The sequence below is a fragment of the Triticum aestivum genome, chromosome 7D (assembly GCF_018294505.1).
Source record: "Triticum aestivum cultivar Chinese Spring chromosome 7D, IWGSC CS RefSeq v2.1, whole genome shotgun sequence".
NCBI classification, from domain to species: Eukaryota; Viridiplantae; Streptophyta; class Magnoliopsida; order Poales; family Poaceae; genus Triticum; species Triticum aestivum.
In genome coordinates, this window is record NC_057814.1 from 641,351,842 (window position 1) to 641,367,408 (window position 15,567).

Genomic DNA, 15,567 nt, shown 5'->3' on the forward strand with positions numbered 1-15,567 from the left:
CACATACGAAGCAAAAAGAGTGAATCTACACTCTAAAATGTGTCGGTATACATCCGTATATAGTCCTTGTTAAATCTCAAAAGACACTTATATTTAGAAATGGAGGGAGTACGTGGATCTGGGCATGATGCCCCTTGGGTAGCTAGATTTACAATGCCGACCAATTGCCCTCTTTTTTTAAAAAAAAAACCCTGCAACTATTCATCAAACACAATTGCCCCTTCAATATAATAGCTTAATTAACTAATCACACTAGACCTAAGTAAGGGGTGAAGATTCGTGTGGCTGTTACCTCTAAGCAAGTAGCCCACACACTATAAACTGAAGCTTGCAGCAAATCCTGTGAGACTAAATTAAACTGTTTGGTTCACTTTGTTTTGATCGAGCCTCCAGTTTCTCTTGAATATGACAGATTGGGGCAATGGAACGTTGGGGTTGGAGCCCCACACGTGCCACGTAGTGGGTCGGTCTAAGAAGATGGTGCTCAACAGTGTCCGTCCTGCCATGGATGAAGCTATACCTATACAGGCAGCGTTGGAAAACAATGTAGGAACACCCACCATCCATGCCTGTCTGAGCGGCGTCCATGGCAAAGGTGGTGGCGTAACCGAGGGTCAAGACACTATAACATAAGCTCCGGTTGTCCATCGAGTTAAGATATCTTAGAATCTTCTAGATGGTTTGTACGGTTGGTACAGATAGGATGAATACCGAATCTGTTGAGATTGTTTCATACGTCTCAAGTATGTAACAAACCTTTTCTTGTACGCCACGGATGGGGCTTTTCCATCCCTATATTAACACGTAACCGCGTCCTGCTACGGCAGGTAGAAACGCTTCCAAACTTACATGGTAATCAGAGCCAATCTTCCTTACCACATCTAGCTTTCCAATCTACCATCAATGGTGTCTTCATTCTCTGGTTTCCCTTTTTCTTTTATTTCTTCTTTTCGTTTATAGTTATTTCTGTTTTTTTCTTTTCTTTTTTTTCCTTTTTTCTATTTCTTTTCTTACTGTGGCTTTTTCTTCTCCTTTTTTGAAAATATTCAAAATTTTGTTCGTGTTTCCAAAAAAATGTTCAGATTTTGAAAAATTGTTCTCAAAATTCAAAAATTGTTCTCATTCCACAAAAAAGTTCAAATTCAAAAAAGTACCGGATTTCAATTTTTTGTTCACGCACTCAAAAAATGTTCGCACTTCCAATTTTGTTCGGCATTTTTCGAAATTTGTTTTCAAGATTCAAAAAATGTTCGTGCTTCCAAATTTGTTCTCCGTTTCGAAATTTGTTCTAAAGATTCAAAAAATGTTCATGCTTGAAATAATTGTTCGCTTCGTTTCAGAAATTGTTCACCTTTTTATGTTATTTCACAAAACAAAAATTATTTTGTTTCAAAAAAAATCCCAGTTTCAAAATTTGTTCACAAATTCAGAAAATGACACATGTTTAAATTTTGTTCACAAAAACAATTTTTTTTGGAATTTTAAATAAGTGTTCCAATTGTTGTTCAGAAATACAGACATGTTCAGGAATTTCAAGAATTCTTCCTGCTATTCAAATTTGTAAACAAATTGAAAAAATAATTTTGGTTTCAAAATTTGTTCACATATGCAAAAAATGTGCTCATGTTTAATTTTTGTTCAAAATTCAATAATGTTTGCGAATTTTTTAAAAAATGTTCCTTTTTCTAAAGTTGTTCACATATTGAAGAAACATTATAGTTTTTTAAAATTTGTGCACAAATTGAAAAAAGGTTCATGTTTTTCAAAATTAGTTCGCAAATTATAAAAATGCTACCCGCAAGTTCAATCCCTCGCCCGCAAGTTTTATGGATTTTTGTGAACTTGTTTTTTTTGTGCTACTTCTGTTTGGTATTTTTATATTGGCGCTGCCACTCTTCCTGAAATAACTCACCTGGTGGAGTGGCTAGGGCATAGCGTGCACATGAAGAGATCGCATGTTCGATTCTGGAACTGTGGCTTCGTTTATTTTTGGCATCTCTTTCATTCGGCGAAGGACAGCGAATGGGCCGGCTCAGGCGAACCTCCTCCTGTGCGAAACGGCGACTTCTTGCCGCTGCGAGCGGCGTATAGGAGCACTCCTCCGGCAGACCCTATTTGATGTCGTGCTTTCCCTGAGGCGAGCCGCCGGTTCGGCCGGCCCATGTACGGGTTCGCGATTTTTCCATTTGCTACAGCTTCCTTCGCTGTTTTCTGCCTTCTTTTTTCGTTTACTTTTCCGTGGTTTTTTGCTTCCGATTTTTTTTCAATGTTTTGTCCTGTTTTCATTTGTTTTGTTCTGATTTTTTTTGGTTCATTGCTCCTTTCGGGTTTTCACTTTTCGTTTATTACAAAAAAAGTTCATCATATATAAAAAGATGTGATGTACTCGGAGACGGCTGAGAACATTGTTACTGAAGCGGCATGGAGCAGGCAGCCACTATGTCGATTCAGATTTCGTTGCAAGTAAAATGTTGTCCCCCACCTATATTAGTGTGACTATTTGGTCATCTATAAGTCAGTTGTTGATACCTTCAGACCCATGATATTAATATCTAATGCCTCTCTCAAATTACTTGTATTATATTTATCTAAATAGAAATATATCTAAAATGTACCTAGAAACATCCATATTTAGACAAATCTAAGACAAGTAATTTAAAACGAAGATTCGACCTGTTACGCACTATGATGCGAAATATAAACATTTAATCTATACATGTATGTGTAATTAGAACCGGGGATACTTGCATCATCTAGCATTCACACGTCTAGGCACGGTTTTGTATACACTAACTATCCCGTGAATACACTACATAAATGAATGAGAAGTGGTTGCCGCACATTAATGTCGGTCAGCGCCAATTCAAGTAGGCTCAAAACGACGTGACCTCTCACTGGAGCTAACATTAAAGCGTCGCGCTGGCTGAGAAAGCCCTATTTGCTGAGTCCCGGTATCCATGCATGTTCAACGCCAGAGCGGTGTGACTGACAAGACGGGACGGCTATCTAGCGAATTTCAAACTAGATGACGGTCCACTCGCCTGCCAGCATTAAGAGCAACTCCAACGCAGCGACCCAAAACGTCCGCCTGCGTCCGTTTGGGTCGTCGCGGACAAAAGTGACGGCCCAACACGCCGACCCAAACCCAAAACGCGTCCGCTTCGACGCATTTGCTGCCGAAATGCGTCGGCGCGGATGCCTCGCGTGCCTTCTCGGTGTCCGCTGCGTCCCCACCTGGCAGCCAGCCAACTACCCCACGGCTAGTTTGGTCAGCTTAATTTATGACGACCATCCACCTCGGGCCCACGCGTCAGTGAAGACGGTCGTCCGTTTTTAAGCCGGCCGTGCGGGGAAGGGGGGCGTCCTCATCCGCTTCCAGAAAAGACCCCGTCACCATCTCGCCACCCTTTGCTCCCCCGTCGGCGACACCCTAGCCACCCTAGCCAAACCAGATGGGACTCTTCTCCGGCGCCGGCAACGGCAAAACCAAGGGCAAGGCCCCCACCACCCCTTCCCCCTCCCCCCGCCTCTGCCGGTGCCAGCTCGCCGGCCGACGCAACGTGTCAACGTGCTAGTGCACCAGGCGGAGTGGCACTGGCAGCACCACGTCGCTCTCTCGTATCCTGATGTCACCCTGCCTCACAATTAGCATCTGGATCCGGAGAGGATCCCAGTGCCGGCGGTGCCGCGGTCAGCTAGGCTTTCGTGGCCGGCTTTAATGTTTAATTAATATTTGTTTTTATTTTCAAAATGTTTGTGCTTACTTTTTTTCACGCGCCGTCAAAATGGGTCAGGCCAGCATTGGGCGCATGCGCCAACCCAAACGCAGAAGCTGGCGTTGGTGTCCGCCGGGCGGACCAAACGGATAAAAAACAGACAAAATCGCCATCCGTTTAGGTCAGCGCGTTAGAGTTGCTCTAACTAGGCGCGATGGACTAGAAACCCACTTCGATGCCCCAATTAACACAATCCCGCCGCTTGACCTGTATGGCACGCGGTATTTAAGCGCGGCCTCACTTGTTTGCTGCTTTGTTACCCTACAGGCCACCCTACCTAGGCCGTCTCGCACTACCTACGCTCATCCAAGAGGCTTGTGTCAACCAACATAATCTTGGAGTCCTCTGTGACTGATTTCTGAAGAAGTTAGCTGTATGATTATCAAGTGACATCTTTAATGACAGAACAAACTTTGATATTGCTACCAGTAGCAAAAACTGCCTGTTACTGAAACTGAGACTGAATATTACCCATGGCAACCTGACTAGAACAGGTTATAATGGACGAACGATGATGCAATTACAATGGCGCACTACTACTTGAGCAACTTGGCCTGATTTTACCTCCAGGCACTCGGCGAATCGTTAAATTTATGAGCACTCGTTCCCTTCTCTGATTTATGACCAAAATGTTTCCCTTTGGTTCTGGTAGTGCACTAGTAAGTTTGAGTACCGACAAGTACCAGTCACCGAATGAACAAAAAATATTTACTCAAATGGACAAGTTTTTCATAAAAATAGGCACATGAACAGGTTCACATGTTACATAGTGTTCATGTTGTACCAATTTACTTTTGTTTTTACAGAAGAGGTGGTTCTATTCATGTTATACATTTATAGACAAATAAATAAAAATCTATGGCATGAATTATGAAGTACAAAAACATATGACAACTGAGATGGTAAACTTCATTTGTGTCCTACCATGCTTACTTAGCTACCTTGCTAGGAGAACAGTTCCATGTTTTGTAGGCGAAATAGTAGGTCAGCCTCTAGCACAGTCGATCTCTGCTTTTGAGTATTCCTCTCCCTTTTCTTCAAACCAATAACTACGTTGCCTTCCTCGTTCTGTGCCTCTAGCAGGACCATGTCACGGCTCCTCTTCGCAGAACCCTTAAACTCAACTAGTGCATCGGGCGGCGGGGCCAACCCCGACTCGGATATTTGGGTGCAAAAATAGTAGCTTCTCCTCTATGTCCATCATAGTTTACAGTGCCCAACCACTGCCACCACCTTCTGCGCCTATAGGGAGTCGTAGCCACACTGATATCTCAAACCCGTCAACATCCAACAGTGTGAGCATGTTCCCATTGGGGGAGGTTGTCAAATGGGACTGCCTTGCATTGTGTTTTGTAGGTGGGAGTTTCACAAGTCCCGGCATCCCTGTGCGCATGTTGTAGGTGACGATTTGGTCGCCAGTGCATCTTAGCCAGTGGACGACGCCTCCATGGAGGACTGTGTTGGGGAAACGTAGTAATTTCAAAAAAAATTCTAAGCACACGCAAGATCGTGGTGATGCATAGCAACGAGAGGGGAGAGTGTTGTCCACGTACTCACGTAGACCGAAAGCGGAAGCGTTAGCACAACGCGGTTGATGTAGTCGTACGTCTTCACGATCCGACCGATCCAAGTAGCGAACGTACGGCACCTCCGAGTTCAGCACACGTTCAGCTCGATGACGTCCCGCGAACTCCAATCCAGCAGAGCTTCACGGGAGAGTTCCGTCAGCACGACGGCGTGATGACGGTGATGATGTTGCTACCGACGCAGGGCTTCGCCTAAGCACCGCTACGATATGACCGAGGTGGAAGATGATGGAGGGGGCACCGCACACGGCTGGGAGAGATCAACAGATCAACTTGTGTGTCTAGAGGTGCCCCCCTGCCCCGTATATGAAGGAGCAAGGGGGAGAGGTGGCCGGCCAAGGAGGGCGCGCCAAGGGGGAGTCCTACTCCCACCGGGAGTAGGACTCCTCCTATCCTTGTTGGAGTAGGAGAAGGGAAGGAAGGGAGAAAGGAGGAGAAGGAAAAAGGGGGCGCCGCCCCCCCTCCTTGCCAATTCGGACTAGAGGGGGAGGGGGTGCGCGGCTGCCCTGGCCGCCCCTCCTCTTCTCCCACTAAGGCCCATGAGGCCCAATTAACTCCCCGGGGGGTTCCGGTAACCCCCCGGTACTCCGGTATATGTCCAAAACCTTCTGGAACATTTCCGGTGTCCGAACATAGTCGTCCAATATATTGATCTTTACGTCTCGACCATTTCGAGACTCCTTGTCATGTCCGTGATCATATCCGGGACTCCGAACTACCTTCGGTACATCAAAACACAAAAACTCATAATACCGATCGTCACCGAACTTTAAGCATGCGGACCCTACGGGTTCGAGAACTATGTAGACATGACCGAGACACGTCTCCGGTCAATAACCAATAGCGGAACCTGGATGCTCATATTGGCTCCCACATATTCTACGAAGATCTTTATCGGTCAAACCGCATAACAACATACGTTGTTCCCTTTGTCATGTGTATGTTACTTGCCCGAGATTCGATCGTCGGTATCTCAATACCTAGTTCAATCTCGTTACTGGCAAGTCTCTTTACTCGTTCCGTAATACATCATCCCGCAACTAACTCATTAGTTACAATGCTTGCAAGGCTTATAGTGATGTGTATTACCGAGTGGGTCCAGAGATACCTCTCTGACGATCGGAGTGACAAATCCTAATCTCGAAATACGCCAACTCAACAAGTACCTTCGGAGACACCTATAGAGCACCTTTATAATCACACAGTTATGTTGTGACGTTTGGTATCACACAAAGTGTTCCTCCGGTAAACGGGAGTTGCATAATCTCATAGTCATAGGAACATGTACAAGTCATGAAGAAAGCAATAGCAATATACTAAACGATCAAGTGCTAAGCTAACGGAATGGGTCAAGTCAATCACATCATTCTCCTAATGATGTGATCCCGTTAATCAAATGACAACTCATGTCAATGGTTAGGAAACTTAACCATCTTTGATTAACGAGCTAGTCAAGTAGATGCATGCTAGTGACACTATATTTGTCTATGTATTCACACATGTATTATGTTCCCGGTTAATACAATTCTAGCATGAATAATAAACATTTAACATGAAATAAGGAAATAAATAATAACTTTATTATTGCCTCTAGGGCATATTTCCTTCAGTCTCCCACTTGCACTAGAGTCAATAATCTAGTTCACATCGCCATATGATTTAACATCAATAGTTCACGTCTTTATGTGGTTAACACCCATAGTTCACATCAATATGTGATCAACACCCAAAGGTTTTACTAGAGTCAGTAATCTAGTTCACATCGCTATGTGATTAACACCCAAAGAGTACTAAGGTGTGATCATGTTTTGCTTGTGAGATAATTTTAGTCATCGTGTCTGTCACATTCAGATCCATAAGTATTTTGCAAATTTCTATGTCTACAATGCTCTGCACGGAGCTACTCTAGCTAATTGCTCCCACTTTCAATATGTATCCAGATTGAGACTTAGAGTCATCTGGATCAATGTCAAAACTTGCATTGACGTAACCCTTTACGACGAACCTTTTGTCACCTTCATAATCGAGAAACATATCCTTATTCCACTAAGGATAATTTTGACCGTTGTTTAGTGATCTACTCCTAGATCACTATTATACTCCCTTGCTAAACTCAGTGTAGGGTATACAATAGATCTGGTACACAGCATGACATACTTTATAGAACCTATGGCTGAGGCATAGGGAATGCCTTTCATTTTCTTTCTATCTTCTGCCGTGGTCGGGCTTTGAGTCTTACTCAATTTCACACCTTGTAACACAGGCAAGAACTCTTTCTTTGACTGTTCCATTTTGAACTACTTCAAAATCTTGTCAAGGTATGTACTCATTGAAAAAACTTATTAAGCGTCTTCATCTATCTCTATAGATCTTGATGCTCAATATGTAAGCAGCTTCACCGAGGTCTTTATTTGAAAAACTCCTTTCAAATACTTCTTTATGCTTTCCAGAAAATTCTACATTATTTCCGATTAACAATATGTCATTCACGTATACTTATCAGAAATAATGTAGTGCTCCCACTCACTTTCTTGTAAAGGCTTCACCGCAAGTCTGTCTAAAACTATATGCTTTGATCAACTTATCAAAGCGTATATTCCAACTCCGAGATGCTTGCGCCAGTCCATAGATGGATCGCTGGAGCTTGCATATTTTGTTAGCACCTTTAGGATTGACAAAACCTTCTGGTTGCATCATATACAACTCTTTTTTAATAAATCCATTAAGGAATGCAGTTTTGTTTATCCATTTGCCAGATTTCATAAAATGCGGCAATTGCTAACATGATTCGGACAGACTTAAGCATCGCTACGGGTGAGAAAGTCTCATCGTAGTCAACTCCTTGAACTTGTCAAAAACCTTTTGCAACAAGTCAAGCTTTGTAGACAGTAACATTACCGTCAGTGTCAGTCTTCTTCTTGAAGATCCATTTATTCTCTATGGATTGCCGATCATCGGGCAAGTCAACCAAAGTCCACACTTTGTTCTCATACATGGATCCCATCTCAGATTTCATGGCCTCAAGCCATTTTACGGAATCTGGGCTCACCATCGCTTCTTCATAGTTCGTAGGTTCGCCTTGGTCAAGTAACATGACCTCCAGAATAGGATTACCGTACCACTATGGTGTGGATCTTACTCTGGTTGACCTACGAGGTTCGGTAGTAACTTGATCTGAAGTTACATGATCATCATCATTAGCTTCCTCACTAATTGGTGTAGGAGTCACAGGAACAATTTTCTGTGATGAACTACTTTCCAATTCGGGAGAAGGTACAATTACCTTATCAAGTTCTACTTTCCTCCCACTCACTCATTTTGAGAGAAACTCCTTCTCTAGAAAGGATCCATCTAAGCAACGAATATCTTGCCTTCGGATATGTGATAGAAGGTGTACCCAAAAGTTAATTTTGGGTATCCTATGAAGACGCACTTCTCCGACTTGGGTTTGAGCTTATCAAGATGAAACTTTTTCACATAAGCATCGCAACCGCAAACTTTAAGAAACGACAACTTAGGTTTCTTGCTAAACCACAGTTCATACGATGTCGTCTCAAAGGATTTAGATGGTGCCCTTTTTAACGTGAATGCAGCTGTCTATAATGCATAACCCCAAAATGATAGTGGTAATCGGTAAGAGACATCATAAATTGCACTATATCCAATAAAGTACGGTTATGACGTTCGGACACACCATTATTCTATGGTGTTCCAGGTGGCATGAATTTGTGAGACTATTCCACATTGTTTTAATTGAAGACCAAACTCGTAACTCAAATATTCGTCTACGCGATCAGATCGTAGAAACTTTATTTTCTTGTTACGATGATTTTCCACTTCATTCTAAAATTCTTTGAACTTTTCAAATGTTTCAGAATTATGTTTCATCAAGAAGATATACCCATATCTGCTCAAATCATCTGTGAAGGTCAGAAAATAATGATACCCGACGCGAGCCTCAACACTCATCGGACTGCATACATCAGTATGTATTATTTCCAACAAGTTTGTTGCTCGCTCTATTATTCCGGAGAACGGAGTCTTAGTCATCTTGCCCACGAGGCATGGTTTGCAAGCATCAAGTGATTCATAATTAAGTGATTCCAAAAGCCCATCGGCATGGAGTTTCTTCATGCGCTTTACACCAATATGACCTAAACACCAGTGCCACAAATATGTTGCACTATCATTATCAACTTTGCATCTTTTGGCATCAATATTATGAATATGTGTATCTACACGATCGAGATTCAATAAACCATTTATTTGAGTGTATGACCATAGAAGGTTTTATTCATGTAAACAGAACAACAATTATTCTTTGTCTTAAATGAATAAACGTATTGCAGTAAACATGATCTAATCATATTCATGCTCAACGCAAACACCAAATAATATTTATTTTAGGTTTAACACTAATCCCAAAAGTATAGGGAGTGTGCGATGATGATCATATCAATCTTGGAACTACTTCCAACACACATTGTCACCTCGCCCTTAACTAGTTTCTGTTCATTCTGCAGCTCCCGTTTCGAGTTACTACTCTTAACAACTGAACTAGTATCAAATACCGCGGGGTTGCTATAAACACTAGTAAAGTACACATCACTATTATCAACTTGAGCAGCAACTTGCTTGCCGTTCTTCTTGAAGTTCCCCTTCTTCCCTTTGCGTGATTCTTTTGATTTAGCTTTCGTTAAAACTTTTGTCCTAAGCGCTATGATAAATTTGTGTTTGCACCCTTGATGGGTGCCTCTGGAGGCATTATTACTATTTGGAATAGTTCTGTATTCACTGGCTCTCCATGGCATATCAGTCCTTTTGCTGTTGGGATTTCTTTAGTTTCTACCCAGTCTGCTGATAGTTGGAATCTTGTTAATGTTTATGGTCCTTGTTCTGGACAAGAGAGAGATGATTTTACCTCGTGGTTGTTTGATCTTAATATTCCGGATGATGAAAACTAGTTAATCCTAGGGGATTTTAATTTCATCAGATCAACCACTAACACAAATAAGCCAGGGGGAATGCCAATGACATGTTGCTATTGAATGAAATCATTAGGGCTCGGTTGTTGATGGAATTACCTGTTAAGGGGAGATCCTTTACTTGGAGTAATATGCAAGAGGACCCGCTTCTGGAGCAGCTCGATTAGTTTTTCACCTCCTGCAATTGGACCACTGATTACCCTAACACCTTGGTTATGCTTATGGGAAAACCTGTTTCTGATCATATACCTTGTATTGTCACTATTGAGTCCAAAATCCCTAAGTCTAAATTATTCAGATTTGAGAATTTTTGGACCAATCAGCCTGGGTTCCTGGAAGTGGTGCAATAATCTTGGGCGAAACCTTGCTTTGCGCCGAATTCGGCTTCTCTCATTTGCAAGAAATTCAAAACTCTTCGTTATGATCTCAAACAGTGGAGCAAACAGATCTCTAGACTCAAAATTCTGATTCACAACTGTAATGAGTCCTTGCTCTTCCCGGACAATCTCGAAGATCAAAGGGGCCTCTTTCTTCTTGAAGCAAATTTTAGATGTGTTCTTAAAAACCACCTAAATGAACTTCTTCATAATCAGAATGAGTACTGGAAGAAACGCTGCACAATTCGATACTTCAAGTTTGCGGATGAAAACACCAAGCTCTTTCACGCCCTAGCTACGGAACGATTCAAACACAATTCCATTTCGTCCTTAAGGCATGGGGATTTGGTTGTGCTTGATCATGCAGGTAAGGAAGGAATCCTCCACTCTGTTTATAAGGAGAGACTGGGCACTTCTAAACCCACTACCATGAAATTTAATCTTGCCAGAGGAGCTTTCGGTTCCTTTCACTCATGCAGAGATTGATGCCGTGGTTCATGCCATGCCACCTGATCGTGCTCCCTGCCCTGATGGTTTCAATGGGTGCTTCTTGAAATGCTGCTGGCCGATCATTAAGGAGGAGTTTTATAAACTGTGTGATGAGTTTTACACTGGCAAGCTGGATGTTGCTAGCATAAATGAGGGATACATCACTTTGATTCCGAAGATTGCTTCGCCCGAAACTGCCAATGATTTTAGACCGATCACGCTGCTCAATTGTTGCTTGCTAGCCGTTTGCAGAAAATAATCTTGAATATTGTGCATAGAAACCAATATGGCTTCCTCAAAGGAAGAACGATTCAGGACTATTTGGCCCGGGCCTTCGAGCTCATCCACCAATGCCAAACATCCTCGCGGGAGGTGGCCCTTTTAAAGTTGGATTTTGCCAAGGCGTTTGATACTATTGAGCATGAACCAATGATGAACATTATGAAACACATGGGGTTTGATGAGAGGTGGCTAGGTTGGATGAATTCAATCTTTGGCTCCGGTGTTTCGTCTGTGCTTTTAAATGGCTGCCCCGGCAGGAAATTCAAATGCAAGTGTGGGGTGCGCCAGGGTGACCCGCTATCGCCCCTGATCTTTGTGTTGGCGGCAGACTTATTACAAGCAGCCATCAATGATGCCTTCTCGCGACAACTGATCCACCTGCCTTTCCCCTCACCCAGTGTGACTGATTATCCGGTGGTTGAATATGCTGACGACACGATCCTTCTCTTACCAACCTGCCCGTCCCAAGCAACATTGATGAAATCTGTTCTTGTGGACTATGCAGATTCAGTTGGTCTCAAGATCAACTTCGACAAGTCCACTCTGGTCCCCATTAATATTCCTCCTGAGTTAACAGATGAGTAGCTCAAATCTTTGGTTGTAAGATTGGCACCATGCCCTTCACTTACCTTGGGTTGCCCATGGGGACTACCAGACCATCTGTTCTCGATCTTATGCCACTGGTGCATGGTATTGAGAGGAAAATGTCCACGGCCTTGTCACTGATGTCCACTGGAGCTAAACTCACGCTGGTTAATTCGGCGATCACCTTTATGATCATATATGCATGTGCACCATCAAGCTTCCACCACGGGTGATCGAGCATTTGGAAAAACTTCGTAGATACTGCCACTGGGTGAAAAACTCCGATGACGGGGTCAAGCCGAATTCCTTAGCTGCTTGGGATCTGGTTTGTCGGCCAAAGTCGAAGGGTGGCCTGGGCATAATTGACATCAACACCCAAAACGTGGCTCTCCTTCTTAAACACCTCTTCAAGTTCTATAACAAGGAGGATGTGCCTTGGGTTTCCCTGGTGTGGTCTGCATACTACCACGACAAAGTACCTCATGCGTGCAATGCGGTTGGCTCGTTTTGGTGGCGTGATGTTATGATGCATAGTGATGTCTTCAGAGGGATCACGTCGGTGCAGGTTGGAAATGGTGCCTCGACCCTTTTCTGGAAGGATTCATGGCTTGGTGGTGTTGATCACCCTTTGATGCGGTCCTTTCCTAGGGCTTTCTCCTTCAGCATGGTGGAGGATGCTTCAGTCAAAATTGTCTTGCTCGCCAATGATCCCAGTGAGATTTTCCACCTCCCACTCTCTGCGCAAGCCCGACAGGAGATTAGAGATTTGCAGTCCTAGTCAGCCCATGTACTGCTTGACATGGTAGAGGACGACGTTTGGGCTTGCTCCATTGCCAACATATTCTCCCCCAAGGTGTATTATGAACACTGCTTCTGGGAGGTGGTGGTTGATGAGTCGTTTGGATGGCTATGGAAGGCAAAAAGCCCCATCAAGTTCAAGGTGTTCTGTTGGCTGTTGATGCTTGATCGGTTGAACACTAGAAACATGCTCAAACGTCGTCAATATAACATCGCAAACAACAACTATGCATGCTGGTTGCGCAATCGTCCGCCTGAGGAGACGGTGGAGCACCTCTTCTTTCATTGCCCCTTCAGCGTGCAATGTTGGGATAAACTGGGGATCCATTGGCCTAATCTTGACAACCGTTTAAGGTTGATTTGCGCTGGGAAACAACAATGGGGTCAACCGATCTTTATGGACATCTTCATGCTGGCTTCATGGAGTATCTGGAAGGAACGCAACAATGAGCACTTTAGAGGGGTGCCACACTCTTTTGACTCCTGGTTGACACGCTTCAAGAGTCTCGTTGAATTACTTGTGCACAATTGTAGACAGGAGCTGCACCCCTTCCTCTCCACATTCCTCCAAAACTTGTAATCCCCTATTTGTACCTTCCACCTTCTGCTACCCACACTCTTGGTTGTAATATTGCTAGGTTAGTCCTAGACATGGCTTGGGGGCCTTAACCCCACCCTTGTAAGTATGTAAGCTGGTGACATGATTTAATACAAAGTCAGCGGGAGCCTCTCCCACTGTCATTTAACCCTAAAAAACAAAAAATTATAGCCCGGTAGTTGCATGTCAGGGGTGGAGTTGCAACCCAAAGTTGTGTGTCGAGAAGGTGCACTTGCAACTAGGACAAAAATTTGGGTCAGGCCCAGTTGCATATCAAGAGGTTGTCTTGCAACGGGAACAAAACAAGGTGACCCAGTTGCATGGCCGAGGCGGAGTTGCAACTAGGACAAAAAAAAGAGTCACTATGAGAAATCACAAAAATCACAAAAATACCGAGATGAAAAGAGGGCAAAGGGGACAAAGATGAACCTGAGGTCACTCATCCCGTCATGCTTGTCTGTCATCTTCTTCCTCGCAGGCACAAATATATATCTTCAACCGCCCCTTCTGCTCGCGTCGGCTTTGCTCCCAGGCAAAGGGGAATGGGATGGAAACAATGACTAACGAAACCGAGGAGGCCATGACCAGCTCATCTTTTAAACATAGACAACGCTTGCTAAAAAAGAATAATGAAACTGAAACCTGGCCTTCAAATCACACCGTGAAAATGGCCCAACAAAAGACGCACACCCGAACGGTCCGACAAGTAGACATCGGAGGCGCGCGACAAAATAACCCACTATTAAGGTTTGTACGTCATTTAAAGCGAATAGATGACAGAGTGAAAAAAGTTCATAAATTCAAAAACAAATAAACAAATAAGAAAATATATAAAAAATCATGTCTAGTTTCATGTTAGTGATGGACATGCAACTGGCTGACAACCCTCTACTGGTTCAGTTGTAGTCATGTCGAGAGTCGTGCAGTTATAGCCGGGTTACCACGCTTACTGTTGCAAGTTTAGTGGTGAACATGCAACTAGTCACACGTGATTTGCAAAAAAATATGTTATGATATATTTTTTAAATTAATGCATTTAAAATTTATAATTTTGAAAAATAATTATATATTTGGAAATATTCATTTATTATAAAAACTATGCATTTCAAAAAGGTTTCAGTTTTTTTAAATGAATTCTATCAAGTGTTAGCACACTTCAAAAAGTATTCTTGCACGAAAATGTCGTGGATTATAAACGAAGAAAAAATGGAAAAAGAGAAGGAAAAAAACTCTTTGTCATATCATCTATTCCCAACAAACTTTATTTTGCCTACAATATAAATGAAAAAGAAAAATAGGAAAAAGAACAAATCATCCCATAAAGAAAATATATGAATAAGACCACAGCCCATTTAAAAAATGAAAAAGGCCACAGCACGTAGGTACACCAGCGTCGGGAAATGATATGGACAACCTAGTCCCGTACGTGATTGAGATTCACGGAAATTAGGAAAGGAAAACGTACGTGTTTCAGGCAGAGTCTTTCGAGCTCGTCGTGTTCCCCAACCAAACTCTATCAATCGCCTTCCCTTCCTTTGGCCGGCGCACATTATACATCTACTGCATCCGGAGCCATGGCGCCAAGGAAACGCCGCCGAAACAACCGATGCAGGCTGGCCTCTCCAACACCATTGACCCTCCTAGAGGATCTCCTGCTGGAGATCATCGCGCGCTCGGACATCATCACCTTCGTCCGCTGCGCCGCCACGGGCAAGATCCTCCGCCATCGCATCCTCGAACCCTCCTTCATCGGCCGCGTCACCCAAGAAGATGGCATCATACCTCTTGCATACTCGCATACCTCCATACCGAGGGCCAGGAGAGGTTGCGTCGGGGGGCTACACCCGATCACGCCCACTACCATGTCCTTCATCCATAATCTCATGTCTCCCTTCGTATCGCGCTACTTGAAGGACCTCCTGGGAGACTATTATCCCGTGACATCCCGTGGAGGCCTTGTTCTCCATAGAGCTGGTCCTGTTAGCAGCAGCTGCCCTATCCTTTGCATGTACGACCCAATCGCTGGTCACCACACCTTCCTCTGTGAGCCGCCATGCATCCCAAAACATATGGGATGCTTACCAAAGTATG